The following is a 17382-nucleotide window of genomic DNA, read 5'->3' as shown; positions in this document are numbered from 1 at the left end:
ACAATAATAAAAGGTGGAATGTTTTCCTCCTAATATTGGGAACAAGGCAAGAATGTTTTTATGAAGCTTTTTCTATAATTTAAGGGTAAAGCCCTTAAATTGATAAAACAACCTTGACAAAGAATTGGTGGGATGTAATATTCTATCTGATATTAAAATTTATTCTATAGCTATAGTAATCAAGACAGTATGGTATTGGTGGCAGGATAGACATAAAGATCAATGGAACAGAGTAGAGAGTTCAGAATAGAGCCATAAAAATTTCATCAACTGATATTTGATAAAGGTGCAATTTAACGGAGGAAAAACAGCCTTTTCAACAAATGGTGCTGAATTAACTGGGCATGCAGAGGCAAAAAATAAAGAACTTTGACATAAGTCTCACGCTTTATATAAAAATTAACTGAAAATAGATCATAGACAAAGTGTTCAGGATTTAGCATTGACAGAATTCCTAGATGTAACATCAAAATCATGACCAATAGACAGAAAAAATTGATAAATTGGACCTCTTCAAAATAAAAAACTCTTATTCTGTGAAAGCCCATGTGAACAGGATGAAACGACAAGCTATAAACTGTTGGCAGAAAATATTTGCAACCCACATATTCAACAAAGGACTAGAATCTAGTAAATATAAAGAACTCTCAAAATTCAGTAATAAAAATCCAAACAATACAATCAAAAATAAGCAAAAGACATGAACGGCTATTTCAGCAAAGATTATATAAGATGGCAAATAAGCACATGAAAAGATTTTCAACATTATCAGCCAGCATGGAAATGCAAGGTAAAACCCCAAATAGACATTCCCACACACCTATCAGAATAGTGAAAATAAAAAACATAGTGACAATACCAAATATTGATGTATTAACCCATTTCTACTGCTTATAGCAAAATACCTGGAACTGGGTATTTTATAAAAAAACCCCAAAATTTATTGCTTACAGTTTCAGAGGCTGGGAAGTCCAAAGTCAAGGGATCACATTTGGTGAGGTCTTTTTTGGCAGTAACGCAGGGGTCTCACATGGAAGAATGGTGAAGAAGACAGAGACTCCTACGTGCTCTCCTTTTAGAGCCTTTAGAACCATGCCCGTGCCTACCATTAAACCATCAACTTAATTACTTCTTCAAGACCCCATCTTTCAATTATCGTAATAGGATTTCCCACCCTCAACTGTCACAGTGGGGATTAAGCTTTTAATACATAAAATTTGGGGGACGCAATTCAATCCTTATCAATTGGTTTGGCCATGCAGAAACTGGATCACTCATATATTACTGGTGGGAATATAAAATGATGAAGCTACTCTGAAAAACAGTTTATCGATTTGTTATTAAACTAAATGTGCAATGACCATATGACCTAACAATTGCAATCTTAGGCATCTATCCCAAAGAAATCAAAACTTTTGAGAAGTTGATAATTACTGAGATGGGAAAAGCTATAAAAGTGCAGGTTTTTGTGGGCTGTGTATCAGGGATTTGGTTTAAGTGAAGTTTGAAATCTCTATTTTATATTCCAATGAAGATGTTACATCAGCAGCTGGAGAAATGTGTAGAGTTCAAGACAGTGGTCCAGGCTGTAGATTCACATTTGGGAGTCCTGGACTTATAAATGACATTAATCCCGTAAGATTCAATGTCTTCATTAAAGGATTGATTGTAGTTAGAAAAATGTTTCAGAGATTGAACCCTAGGATATTTTAATATTATGAAGTTGGAGAGATAATGCTGAAACAACAAAGTAGATTAAGGCAAAGTGACCAGTAAGGAGTGGGAAATGGAAGTGAGATGCATGGCATATTCTACTATTGAGATTATCCTTTATGTTTCTATGTAAACTATTAATCTAGTGGATTACAGAAATACATTTTATGTAAAATCAACTTTGCATTTCTAAAATGAACATAACCTAATGATGAAGTTTTGTCCTTTCATGCATTGCTGAATTCTTAGCATTATTAAATCAATGTTTGTGAGTGAGACTGGCCATATATTGAACTAATTTTTATTTCTAAATTTTAATATTCAATAAAAAATCCTATGTGATTTTTTTCAGTATTTGTCTAATGTATCATACTGATAACAAAAACACTGGAAAGCCAGAATTCAATTAAAGCTGGAGTATTGGTAAGAAGCAAGAAATAAACTATGACAGAAAAGAGTGAGCTCAGAAATACACCCATGTACAAGTATGTATGACAAGTTGGTGTATGATACAGGTAACACCACAAATCTATGAATAAAAATGTATCACTCAGTACTCTATGGAAAAAATAATCCTGGCACCTTATATCTTACCTAAATAAAGACGGTTTAAAATGCAAATGAGAAAGGCTTTATATTGAACAATACAAAAAGAAGGCAGGCAAAAGAGTATTTTTATGATTTCTTCAAGGGAGAGATATTTCTTCAAGGGGGAATGATATTTGAAGAAAGATCCAAATATGGAGTATATAACTTTAAAAAGTAGTGAGTTTGACCAAATTAAACTTGAGAATTTTTACGGTTCAATGAAGGATACCAACAAAAACCTAACAAGTGACAGATTAAAAATATATTTACAATATGTAAGACTTATAAAGAGTGTTGTCTATACTACATAGATATTACTTAGTGCCACTTAGCTACAAGTAAAGGGTTGCAAACCAAATTTTAAAAATTATAAAGACTTTAGATAGTCAATTCTATAGGAGAAATCCAAATGGCTAACTAATAAATAAGAGATATGCATATTCACTAGTAACCACTAGAAAATCCAGTTAAAAAATGGGCTATGTCTCTCAGTTTTCAGAAGGCAACAACTGAAAATGTGATATTTAAGTAGTCTTAACAAGAATGTGGGGAAATGAGAATCTTTAAGAATTGCTACCTCAGTGTATACTGTTATGGCCTTCTGGAGAGAAATTTGGCAGTGCTTAGCAAAACTAATTATGTGTATATAGCATGACACAGCAATTCTGAGCCTGTAGATATATCCCTAAGAAACTCATATGTAGCTCCGGAAGGAGATATATACAAGGCTATTCATCACAGTGTGTTTGTGAAGGACAGCACGCAAGCAGCCACTATGGCTAAGGGATGAATAAAATCTTGTGGCTGCTTACCTTTGCACCCTATGCAGCAGTTAGCAACAGTCAACCAGGTGTACATATAGCAACAATAATAGATCTTAAAACTTAATGCCTAATAAAGAAGGGAGCAGATGTGTTCTGTTATATGTGTTTTTATGTACATAAAAGGATCTATATATTAAAGCAACATATGTGTTTCACAAATATTTACAAATCCAAAGACACATATTAAATACTTTTGATAGGAATTGGGGGGAAGTAAAATGGGAGTGATGATGGAGAATAATGGAGAAATATTAGTGGAATAAAATGAAAGAAGAAAGAGCCTTACATTGATCTATGGTATACCACGGACCAAGGAGCTTGACAAACTTAATTTTTTGAAACTGAGATCTCTCCAAAATAAATTAATAATAAATATTAAATGATATATAATTATCCATTTATCAGAATGGCAAAAGCTAAGAAAAAAGTGGATAATATCTGGAACTCAAGGGAGTGTGAGAAAAGTATTACTTTCATGTACTAGTGGTCAGAATGCAGATTAATGCAGTCTTTTTGAAGAGTAAGCTTTCACTATCTTGAAATACTTAAAATATATATTTTGGAGAATTGTTTTTTAAGGTGGCAAAAGCTGAGTAATGAACCTTTCAACTCTTCTAGGTACCTATCTTTAACACAGGCAATAGAAGAGGGTATTTATTGCAGCTTGTTTACAAAGGAGAAAATTAAACATAATCAAATATTCACTAATTGATACACTGTTATATAAAGTAAGATACATATACACTGAATAATACTATGTAATAATAAAAGGAATAAAGTTGATCTACAAATGGTGATTCAGACAGATAATTACCATATTGTTAATTGCAAAAGAAGCCAATCACCAAAACATGCATACAGTATGATATCAATTATGTTAAAAAACTAATTTAAAACAAACCTATCTTTGTGCATACATATGTAAGTGCATAGCAGCAGTATGAATAAATATTCACCAACTTGAAATCGTTAGCTATGTATGAAAGTTCAAAAAGGATTTTAATTATAAATTTTCAGTGTGTCTTGTATCTCGCATGCATGTCTTCATGTATATTTTTGTGTAACTTAAAAAAGAAAGATTATCTGTCTTCTATAGGTGATACCAAACATGTCCTAAATCTTGTTCTGCATATTTTTGGAAAGGGGTTCTTTTAAGTTTGAAAATTAATTCAAAATAATTCTTTCTCTTAGAAATTCAAAACATAAGTTATCACATTATACTCTGGGAAATGCTCTTCAGCCAAATAATATTTTGAATTTTGTATAGTCAGTGTTTCCTAAACTAACATTGTTTTCTCCCCTGAAGAATACCTAGTTATTATCTTTGTTGTAGACAGTGATGCATTCTAGATTAATCATTTTGGTTTTTTTGGCGACTGGCAGGTACTAAAATACGAATCCTTGACCTTGGTATGTTTATAAAACCACAGTCTAACCAACTGAGAAACCAATCAGCAAATTCTAAAATCAGTTTGAGAACTCTGAAATAGGAATAAAAGAGAATAAAGGGCTGAGAGAAGCAAGAAAAAAAAGCCTCATTCTGAATGAGTTGTAGTGATTCAGTATAAAACTTTTGTATGAGCTTTCTGCCAGCTGAAAGATAGGGAGCTGTGTTACATTACATACTCCTTCCTCCTTCTTTCTTGTAAAGAGAGGGAATGAAATCTGGGTAAATGAAGTTTTTCTTAACACTGAATTCTGAAGGAAATATCAAATTTGGTAAATTATGTGACATTTGTTCAGGTTTTGTGGAGTATACTATAAAGCAAATATATTTCGCAGGGCCTAGTTTCTTGTGGTTTCAGGTTTGGCCTGACTTCTTGGGAGTACATGTAGAGATGTTGACCTTGCAGGGGCAGGAAACTTTCTCCAGGCTGGTCTCTGTTGTAAGGTGGGGAGCTGTGGCAGAGCAGGTTGCTGGCTCAAGGACAGACAAGTTACTGATTGATATGCAAAGATACTGGGAAATTGTTGCGGAGAAAAACCCTGTTTGCTAAGATCAAGCTTTTGTTGCTGGATTGACTTAACCATTTGCAAATTGCATTATGGAATGTTAACTTGCTTGTTTCACTGATGTTATCAGCCTATATTGTTACACTATAACCCCACCTATGTTCTCTTGCTGTAACTTCCTGGTCTGGAGAATAAATGCAGAGCTAGAAACCCAATTTGTAGTTAATTTCCCAAAGGAAGGAATTCTTCGCTCTTGAGGGTTCTGGGAGATTAACCCCTTTGGGGTTTCTCACTGCTTGGAAGAGATGGGCTTTGGGTAATTCTTTTGCAGCTCTGTCACCCAGGGGAAGAAAGGTGACAAATCCGTGGGAGGCAAAGAAACAAGGTTTCAATGCATAGTTAGATTGTGACAGTAAAATGTTTCATCTGTAAGACCAATTTTTTTTTTTTTTTACTTTTAATGATCAAATTATGAATAAAACCTAAAGTACCTAAAGGAATGATCAAACATCATGCTTTTTATATTTTATTAACCATAATACTTGATCATGATTCGTATCCATTTATCCATGAATCCAAAAGGAGCAATTTTTATGAGCAATCTGTTCAAGGCACTATGTTAAGAAGACTTGGAGCTGATGTTTGACTTTTTGAGTTGCTCCTCGTCTATGGTCAGTACTAGTCGCTAGAAATAAGCCAGAAAGGTCAGGAGTCCCCAAAGGGACTAAAATAGCCCCAGTCACTTGAAAATAGTAAATTCTGAAAGCTTGTTTTTTAAAGCTGCTATTAAGGACATCTTGTAAAAAGAAAAAAAAAAAACAAAACTAATTTTACCTTTCAAAACCTAAAAAGAAAAAAAAGAGAGGAATTGTATTTAAGGCCCCAAATGATGATTTCTATTGCTAAAAATATTTTTATATCCAGATATCTTTACCTCTTAAAGTGCAGAATTGGGCAGAGCCATCTGGATTATTGATCATAATAGTATTAATATTCATGAGCATTACTATTATTATACGCTTTTGATGGGCCAACACTTTATATGGACTTTTCTCTGAGCATGATGCTATTTTTAACCTCCACTTTACAATAAAGGAAAGTGATACTTGGAGAGATAAGGTATCATTACCATATCCTAGAAAAGAAGAATTAAGGCAAACTGACTCCAGAACTCAAGCATTTGCTTCAACCTCTACACTTAGATTGGTCTTTTCAAATAATAATGAAACATTATCACAACACTTTGATGCTCCTATTAGAAACAGCACCTAAAAAGTCAACATTGTACAAAACCATGTTAACTTATTTCCATTTGTGATCCATGAGGTCATCTGCAATGAGACCCTGAGCATTGGGGAAAGATATTGGAGTGGAAGGTGTCTTTGCTATCACAATCTGGATGTTACACAAATATTGTTCTGGCCTTTTCTGGGGTCCAAAAGCTCAACTTTCTTCTGGCTTTGAAGGAAAGAAACCTTGCTCTGTCATCTCCACCTGGAATCTGCTTTATTTTCTCTCCTCATTTGTTCCAGATAGTAAGATATCCTGTAAGGTCATGCCCAATTTAAGCTCCAATTTTAGATCTTGGGGGTCACAGTGTCTCAAATGTTGTACTTACTATTTTTCTGTAACTGGTAATTTTCCCATAGACTCCCAGGGATTGACTATCCCGTCATCTGGCATTGCCCTAGGAAATGATAAACTATTTTTCCCTCTAACCACTAAGGCAACAGGAAAATATCTGTTAGCTCTTTCTTTGAAAAGTAACTAGAGAAACACAAATGAGAATTAAAAGCAATATAACCACCAGCAAAGCCATCTTAGGCTGTAAGAATTGCAAAAGTTTATTTATGTATACACACACACACACACACATATATATATATATATATATATATATATATTTTTTTTTTTTTTCTGGTGAACAGTTGTTAACCACAAGAAACTACATATATCTTAAGAGTTTTATTTTCCAATATCCATCTGGTTCAGTTGTTTTATGTAGTTACTTCCCCCCTTGGTGGCATTTGCTCTGTAACAATGCATGGATAATTGCATCCATGAAGACTCCTGCAGTGCTATAATAACTGTACAAAATAAAAGATGGTTTTTCAATGGTAAAAAGCAATCTTAAGGATCACATAAGAGCACTATAATCAATATTGTACAATTTTTGAATGGGGCACAGAGTGAGAGAAAAACTCAAAAACAAGACACATGGAAGGCCCTTTTGTTCTCCCTGTGGTAGAAAGACTTCCTACAATTAGACAGAGGTAAAAATATTGTCCAAATTCTCTAGGTTATGTTCTGATTGCTTGATATTTTATGCAGAGAACAATGCTTGGCAAATAGTGGAAAGCCTGGTCAACATTGCTACATCGAATTGCATCTCTACACAGTAAATATATAACTCTATGACTAGAATTAGACAAACCAAAATGTTCACATTATATTTATTATTTACACTTTCCCAAATAGTTCTTAGGTTTTCTCCCATAGAGTATTATTTCCCTTTAAGAAGTAAAAGTAATTTTAAAAACAAAATGAATAAAATCAAATATCTCCTGACTCGTTTCTGCTTTCTAACTTCTACTCCTCTCAAGATTCAGTTTTAGCATTGTCACCTCTAAAAAGTATTTGTTCACTGACTTCTCGTCCCTTTTCTGACTAAATTGAGTGTTTCTTCCTTTGTAATCACATAGATTCTTATCAAATGAATATAAATAAACTTAATGTACTTTAATCATAGCTGTTGGTTTATATACCTGTCCCCCTACACTACAAACCCCAGTAACTCATGGAACATGTTTGATTCGTGATCATTTTCTCTGCCCTTCCTTGCATGGCACTTTGCTTGTAGTAAGTGTTAGAGAAAGTCTATCATCAGGATAACACAAATCAGCTGAGTAATGATACAGCAATATTAACAACACTATGTCGACGTTCAATTCTGTGTTCCTCAACTTCGAAATAATTTGGATTACTTTTCATTATGTGAAAAAGTATCAGTGGCCAGTTAAATAACCATAGTTATACTTTACATGGTCATGTGACTTGCACATAGAGATTTTCTAGTGTTTTAAGTCAGTTCATGTTGAGACACCAATCTTCAAAAGAAAGTTTAGGTTTCTTAAAATGACAGGTGTCACCAAATGCTCAACTAAACCTGAATTTTAAATGTTATTTCTCTGAGTATTTTCTATAATCAGCTTTTCCCAAATCTCAGTTAATGAATGTCAACCTTTAATAATAGTTTTCTCTGATAAAAGCATTGCAGTGTGATTATGCCCCTCCCTCACTTTACAAGGCAACTTTGAAATGGTTTTATCTCTTTTAGACCACTAAATGACTACTCACAGCAGAGTCATATTAAACCAATATCTTTTAGTTCAAAGTTGTGTGCAACTGGATATAACTACATTTTCCCAAGAGGCCGAATGGGATTTTTCCCATTTAAACTTTTATTTAAGTTATTGCATATGTGATATATCATTGTGCATGAAAATAGAGTCCCAAGAGAACCTTCGATTACTAAAATTCTCAGTTCACTCTCTGTAAGTGTTGCAAAGAGGTTGTAAGGTAATGTGTGGGGTGATAATAAGTATTGTTTAATCACTCATGAGCAGAAACAGGAAAAAATGAAATGTTCTGCAACTTAGTGAAATCTTGCAATGACACTGACCCATGTCATAACATTTTTACTTTTTCTTTTAGATGTGAATAATGGATACAGAGTGCAAAATGTGAAATTTTAAATTAGCAAGGAACTCTTCTATTAATAGAGTACATTTCAATGTGAATCTAAATGAAAATTAAGTTTGCCAACATGATGTCCCAGAAGTGAACCATGTATTTATGAATGAAGCAACTTCACATTGCAAAGATGCCAATTCTGCAAACATTTAGATAAGAATGAGCAGCAAATTCAGTATAAAATGCCACCAGAATTTTGGGAGCTTCTTGATAAATTCAGTCTATAATTTAAGGAAAAATTTTACCAGTAGTTAGGATTATTTTTGAAAAATTAGAGCAAGATGGTGAGATGCCCCCTCCCCCAAAATATTAATGCATATTTTTAAGCATCAATAATAAAAACATGATGGTATTGGTATAGATAAAGATAAGTAAACCAATGTAACAAATGGATGAAAGAACGGAAAATATATATATATATAATATATATACACACGCACACATACACACACACATCTATAAATACATCTATAATCTGTAAGGGATTCATATTTGGTATGTAGAATACATTTCTATGAATTAATAAGAAATACATAAGAAAGTCAATTGGTTCATTTAATGAACAAATGTGGTTTACTTTGCTCCAGAAACTTTGAATGTGCTTAAAACTATCAATTCATTTAATCCACATGACAAACTCACAAGGTAAAAAATATCATTTAGTCTCTTTTAAATTAAGAAACTGAGATACAGAGAATAAAGTAGCTTGTCCAAATCCCACAGTTTAAGTGGTAGAGCTGGGATTTAAACCCCGACAATCAACCTCTAGAACAGGTAAACTACTCCTCACTATGTAAACCAAGAGGAAAATGAATAAAGAATAAAATAGGAACTTACAGAACAGATCACCTTAATAACCGAGGGGAGACAGACCTGTTTCTCTTCCAAGTAGCCTGTCAATGAACTAGCTCCACAGAAAGGACTACAAGTTCTCCCAGTGACAAAGCCTCTGATGCCCAAACTCTACAACTTGCTTGACTTCTGAGATCATGGTGTTTCTCTCATTGGTGAAGTCATCCCTCCAATTGGATAGCAAGGCCTCCTAATTTCTATTCCCTCATGCTTCTGCTCCCATTTGGCAACTACATGATGAATAACTAAAAATGAACCAGGCAAATGCCATGTGTATATGGACCACCTTGCATCTGGCAGATGTCCCTGACCCCACAGAGGGGATAAAAATGGGGTCTGATTGTTGCTATAGGCACATATGTGGAATACGAAGCTGCCATGTTCTCCCTGGGCAGACAGAATACATATAGCTTACTGACAATATCTGTCAGGCACTGAAATTTTCCAACATAATCAAATTTATCAGTGGGATCCTATTTATGTCTACCACTGTCCTAGGCCTCTCAGCATGGCATTTGGTGGTTTATACCACTATCATTCATGCGCAGCAAATATCACTGAGCAATGAGATGACCCTCTTAAAAACCTATCTACAACAACCTTTCCTACAATAACTTATACACGGCTATCTGTTTGACATTCAATTAATTCCCACCATGATGGGCTCTGTTTAATTAGTTCTCCTAGGGACAAGTGAGTCACCAAGAAGATGCTGAGCCATTTGTTGAATGGATGCATGGATGACCCATGCAGCCCCTTCCTGGTAGCCTATCAAGGAACAGGCTCAGTATAAGCATCTGGAAGATCTCCATCTGATACCAGCCCTGGGAAGTAAATTCCGGTAGGCAACTCAGGAAATCCGGATGTTCCTCTCAGCAGCAAGGACATCCCCAAGAATGGGAAGGTCAAGGTCCTCCAACTCCCAGTGTTGCACAATTATTTTGAGGTGCTCCCTGTTTCCTCCAAATTTCCCAGTAAACATGTAAAGAAAATTAGTGAAGCAGCTTTCCCGGAGCACAAACTACAATGTTTCTGATTTAGGCCCAGTGTATTAGGCCAGTGGCCGAGTGAGGACTTGGGTGACTGTGTGTAATCAGCTGACTTTCTACCTATAACTTTCCCTAATAAATCTGCTTTGTGCTTGTATTTTATGTACATTATCTCTACTGTGAGGCTTAACCATAATAAATCTCCATAATAAATATAGAGATGCTCAAGTTTACTAGTAATCAGGGAAAAAAAAGGGATTGAAGCAAAAATGAAAAAAAAAAAAAAAAAAAAAGGAAAATAGCAGGACTTGTCCAGGATACGCAAAAAGAGAAACACCAAGGTACGTCATGGGGAGTGTGAATTGTTACTCCCAATCCAGTAATATGTTTTCTAATTTAGCTGGTATATAGCCAACAGCACAGATGCAAACCTGGATGAGGATAATTTTCACAGTATTTTCATGGTAGAAAGAAATTGGAACCCAAATTTGTGCTCATCTCTAGGGGAATGAATAAACAACATGAGGTATAATATTGAATGTATAAAATAAATAAATAAAGTCTATACGTAAAACATTGACAGATCTCAAAAATATCAAAAATACAAGTATGGTTAATGAAAAAAGAAGAACTGAAATTGAGTTTATGGCACAACACTGTTTAATTAAATTTTAAAAAGTATATATTTGAACAGGCACACTACAAAGGGATGTGCAATTTTCAAATGAAAATGATATACAATTTCATTAATAATCAAGGAAAAGCAAATTAGAACCAGATCTGTATAAGAATACATTCAACAGAATAAATAAAATGAGAAAAGACAGAAAATACCAATTATTACCAAAGACATGGAACAACTGTAATTCTCTTAAATTAATCCTGTGAATGTGAACTGTTAGGATTTTAGAGAAATGTTTAGCAGTACCTAATAAGCTGCACATATGTGTATACCATCACCCAGTAATTCCTGTTCTAGGTATATATTCAATATAAGCACATACACGTGTTCACCAAAAGACATGTGCAAGAATGTTCTTTGCAGCACTAATCATAAAAGTTCATGCCTAGAAACTACCCAGATGTTTCTCAATAATAGAATGATATGCTAAACACTATCAGTGCCCTGACCATATATCTTGGGGCTTTCCATTGCAATATATACCAGACTGATTTCCATCTGCTAGCATCTGTATCTCATTGTCTGAGACCTTTCTCAGTGATTGTTGGATTTCTGTCTACCACAGACACAGGAGGCAGTGAGTACCAGAGCATTAATGCTCTCTGGAACAGCCCTGAACCAATGACTACTGAGAGCTTACACACTGTATGCATGAATACCTCAGCTGCTCATTTCTCTTCTGGGTTAACTCTGAGGCATGAGTTCTACATTAGCTTCCATAGTTTCCCCTTAGTATTAATCTCCAGTTACCTGCGGTGATAACCTTCTTGCTAATGCCTCTCTCTCTGCGTCACTTTCTCACTTTCCTACGAGAGTCTCCTGCTGTCTCCCATGGGGAACAGCAGCAATTAGAGGGACTGTGGCGGTGATTGGTTGTTTTTAGTGCCTTTGATGTACTGAAGGAAGGAACTAATAGCACCAAGTCAGCTAACTATCAACTTAGGTCATGGTGTGAAAGCCAGAAGGCCTTGAGGGTAGTATGTAAAGGACCCTCATCTTCTGCAGCCAGAGAGCAGGTTGTGCTGAAAATGAGGCCCAGGACTAAATTTGTGGAATAATAGAGTTTCGAAGAAGGCTGAATTTACAATCTTGGCAAGTCTCCTTTGCTAAATTCAGGTACCTGAGAGAGAAAAAATTGTGGTATTGAGACCTGGGTTGGGAACATCTAGTTTGATGTATTTGAGAACCTAGAACTCCCAAATTTGTCTGAATCTTCTGAGCAGTAAAAGTGCCCTGGTCTTCTTAGCTAAAGGATAACAACCTCTTCTTAGCTGTCGACTCTGCAGAGGCTGCATCACAACATGATCTTGCCCTCGTCAAAATCTGCCTCCACCTCTTCTCATTGCTGTGGACCAATAAATAGGATCACCATCAGCATTTGTGCCAAATGGTTGTCCTCAACTTTGTCATTGCCACATTCCAAGGCCCAAGACATCCTTACCTTTCAGCAGGATTATTGCAAATGACTCTTAACTGTTTTCTTGTTATCATTCTTCAGTGTTTACCATCTTTGCTTAACACGTACACCAGCCGGAGCTGTCAGCTCATAGCTCTGCTCTTCTCAAAGTGCTTCACAGGTGCCTAACTCACTCAGAATGAAACTCAAAATGCTTACAATATACTCTAGAAGGTACACTTGTTTTCATGACCCCATCCTCACCTGTATTTCCCTGATTTCCATCTTACTTCTCTCCCGTCTCTCATTCCATTTAATCCACAATGGCTTTCTTGCTGTTTCTGAAACATGTCGAGCACAGTCCCACCCTGGGACTCTTATGATAGTTGTGCCCTCTACCCAAAATATTTCAAAGAACACTTAAAAGAATTTCATATTCACCCGATTTCCCTCACATACTTCTTTTAAGTGATCTTTGAAATATTACCTTTTTAGTGCAGTCTTCTCTATCTTATTAAAATTGCAAACTCTTCCTGTCCCCTGGAACACACTATGGAACTTTCCTGCTTTTTTTTCCAAATTCCTTATCATCTTCTAGTATATAATTTACTTTATATACTTAATCTGTGCATTACATTTTTCTTTCTGCTAGAAGGTAAGTTTATGTTCACAGCTATATTTTACTTCCTTATGCATCCTTAGCACTTAGAACAGTACCTGTCACATGGCAGGTGCTTGATCCATAAGTGCTGAATAAATTCATACATCAAGAATAAAAGGAAAGAGAAAAGAAAGGAAGAGAGAAAGAAAAGGAAAAATAACAGTAATAATAATAGTAGTAGCAGTAGTTGTAGCTATATATTGCTGAAGGCCTTCTAGATGTCTTATGCTAAAACACTTAAAATGATCCTGTAGGTAAATATTACCATTTTACAGGTGAGGAAACTAAGTTTCTGGTAAATTCAGTGAGAAGCTGAAGGTCACATAGAAAGAGAATAGCCGGATGAGAATTTGAACCACATCCGCCCGACTCACATCTCAGTGGTATTTCTGTATCTCAACATTACTACATAAACTCTATGGGTAACTCACTTTTTTTAGTCATTTGCTATTTCAATAAAGAAATACAGAAGTATATCTATATGCAATACATAAATCCACCAGACTGCAATAATAAGTACTGATTAAGAGCACAAATTCTGGTATTGGATCTCATAGGGACATATCCTGGCTCCAACAAGTACTGAGTAAGTTGTCTGGGCATTTTTGTCCATCTCTCTGTGGCTCAGTTTTCACATCTGTAAAAAGGGGATTATTTAGTACTTCCCATGACAGTTTTTTATAAGAATGAAGTTAACTAGCACAACTAAATAACACCTGGAATAATGATAAACACAAGCGTTATGTTCATTTAAATGACATAGTATTTTAAAGCTTGACAGTGCTTTCACAATGCTTTCATTTAAGATTTATAGCAGTTCCATGAGGTAGATAAGGAGAAAATTTTACCCCCATGTTATTCTTTGAATTGACAATTATTTATCATTTAATATTTAATATGTTCTACTCGAAGTGAGAGGCTTATAGAGACAAATAAAACAATTCCTGCCCTCAAGAATACCCAGATGAGAAAAAAATATACAGTGAAATAGATGCTTTGATGAAGGTAGCCTGAGGAAGCTGAGAAAACTGAAACTCACAGAGGTTAAAAAACCTGTCTAATGTGGCCCAAATAATAAGACTTCTCACTCCACCTCTAGCATTTACCCCCAAACACCAAGAGGTACAGAGGAATTGTTTGATAAAGTCACCTTGTGAGGTGGGAGGTATGGGATCTGTATTTTGTTTTGTTTTGCTTTTCTTTGTTGTTGTTTTTTTGCTTCTAGGAAATTCCCAACTTCCCCCTGCTTTGCAGCAAAGGACTGATTTTAGTTATCCTTCCCTCGCCTGGTCTCCAGGTTGGTGAGCAAGATCCTTTTTTTCCTAAATCACAAATAGTCATTCTGACTAAAGCACCAGGGCACTGTACGTGGACGATGTGGTCATGAACTCTCACCTGACTGATTCACAGATGATGCTGAAGTCAACAGTTCACTAAACTGGGAATCACAAAACCTGGGTATGACCTTGGGCAAACGGTTTCACCTCTCTGCAATCATTAATACCTTTATGGTCTCTATAATGTCTTGAATAGGAGACACATACTGAAAAAGAAAACCAAAATAAAGCACTGCATTACCTCAGAAAATGAGTTCATAACCATGTTGCTTCTTCACTGTCTTTTCCATCATGTCAAATTTTATTTGCTTTTTAAGCTAAAGGCAGTGCCTAGCACTCTACTTTGTGCAGCGTATGAATCCAAAACTATTTGCTCAATGAATGAACTGTCATCCACACACACAAAAAGCATATTAGTAACTCAGTGTTTAGAAAGACACATCTATACATTTTTAGCTCTCTCTAATCAGTCTCATCTCTTAGACTCAATTTGTAACACCTGCAAGTCCTTTAGTGTGTTCTCTTTCTTTGCAAGGCGGCTTTTCCCCCAGAAAGAGTGTTCTGCCGCAGCTGCACCAATTAGTCTCCCTGCCTGAGAAGACTGACACTATGATATTTTTTTCTGGATGAATGATAGACCTACTGGAGAGTCCACAAATCATAATGTCAATTTTCTTTTCTCATTCAGTTTCTTTTGTGTTGTGTGTTTGTATATAATTTCTTCTACAAAAAAATGCCTTTGTATAAAGAAAAAAAAATCTTTTTTTCAAGTTTAACTAAATCATGAAGCAGATCTGTGACAGATTTTGATACATTTGGGAATTACAGTTGTTGACTACAAAGTGTGGCAACGACGTGGGGAGTTCTTTGAAAGTGATTTAAAAGTGCCAGTGGTGGCTAGTGAGAAGGCAGCTAAAAAAAGGATAAAGCTAAGATAGGCTAATAATTACATAAAACAGAAAAATATGAACTTCTAACTCAAGCAGAAGGGGCTTAGCTCAAAATATTTCTTATTCTAAGTATAACATCATTATTTCTTTACAATTTTGTCAGAGCCGAAAGATTTTATGGTATTTCATAATTCTTTACAACCTTAAAAGAAATACATGTTATACTCATATGTAGTAAGTTGAAAATCAATATTAAGAATAAGGTAATTATATTTATTCATCTCTTTTCTGTTCAAAATATTTCCAGTGATAAGTAAGTATTCAGAAATAGTTTTTGTTTTTGTTTTTAATTCAGCCATTCTAAGAGATTTTTGGATTAACATGTTGAATTTAAGGTGAAAAAATGTTGAAAAATATCTCTACCCACAGAAAATTAAGGAAGTACATGACAAATGATGATGGCATGAATAAGAAAGAAAATCAAAACATAAATTCATAGTTATAAATTATGAGATTCAGACATGTACTAGATAGATAAAATGAATGAGCTATGTTTGAGGTACAGTTGCTTACATTTAGAATATGGTGATATTTCGATTGACTTTTAGGGATCATCTATCATCACCTTCTTTGGAAAATGTGATGGCTTAAAAGTAAAAATTCCTGGGTTAAGTTGTGACCAAGGCCACTCCAGTAGTCCACACATTCTCTTCTGAAAGTTTATTTACTCCTTTCATACAAAATATGTAGAATTTCTACAGTGTGTATGGCACTATACTAGATGCTGCTAAGAAAAAAAAAAAAAATGGAACAGAATGCTGCACTCAGTGAGCCTGCTGTGTAATGAGTGAGATAATATATGTATCTAATTAATTATATATGAGAGAAGGAAACACATAAGCAGTAGTAATGTGCTCTAGGAATACGGAAGAGGGAAATGTATCCCTATCAGATGGTGGAAATATGCAAATTCTTATAAAGAAGAAGATATTTGAACTGGGTCTCAAATGCTAGGAGATATTGGGTTATGTGAAAGTAAAGAAAGCAGGTAGAGGGAAAGGTAGACACAAAGTCAAGTTTGTAGCCTTATACACAGAATGTTCCGTAAGCCAATTTAACTGAAGAAAAAATAGAGGAACGCCAGATTGCAAATGTAAATGAAGACGCAATTGTAGATGCCTGAAAACTGCACCTAATCTGGCTAGAAGTGCTATGAGTAGGTTGTAAAGATGCTGTGTAAAATGTTAAATGTCATACAAATATACGTTACTCTTATTAGGCCTTCTGAGTCTAGAAAATATAGGGAATGTGGTGATGTGGTGGTATTGATAACTTTAGTCTATCAGGATAAATGGTTATTAATGAGAAAAATGTTATACATGAATGTATGTTGGAAAAGAGCAATATATTAATGTAGGTGAAATATAAGAGCCTGCACAATCTCTGAGTCCCAGACAGTAAGTCTTTGTGTATCTTTTAATTTTTACTTTGAAGAGGGGAAAAATGAAGATAAAGGAACTAAATTCTAAATATTTCAGAAAATTATTTTTTTCTGTGAAAAAATCAGTATTTATTTTAGTGTAGTATTTCTGATAAATAGTATGTTTTATCCATTTGCACAGCATCAGTAAGCTTTCAATAGTGTGATAAGCAGCAAAAACGAATTTTTCTGCAATTACTTCTCTTTTGCATATGATAGACAAAAGAAACATTAACAAAACACTATAGAGGATATCTATATGTA

The sequence above is a fragment of the Cynocephalus volans genome, chromosome 1 (assembly GCF_027409185.1).
Source record: "Cynocephalus volans isolate mCynVol1 chromosome 1, mCynVol1.pri, whole genome shotgun sequence".
NCBI lineage: Eukaryota > Metazoa > Chordata > Mammalia > Dermoptera > Cynocephalidae > Cynocephalus > Cynocephalus volans.
The sequence above is the reverse complement of the archived record's forward strand: the minus strand, read 5'-3'. Positions refer to the sequence as shown.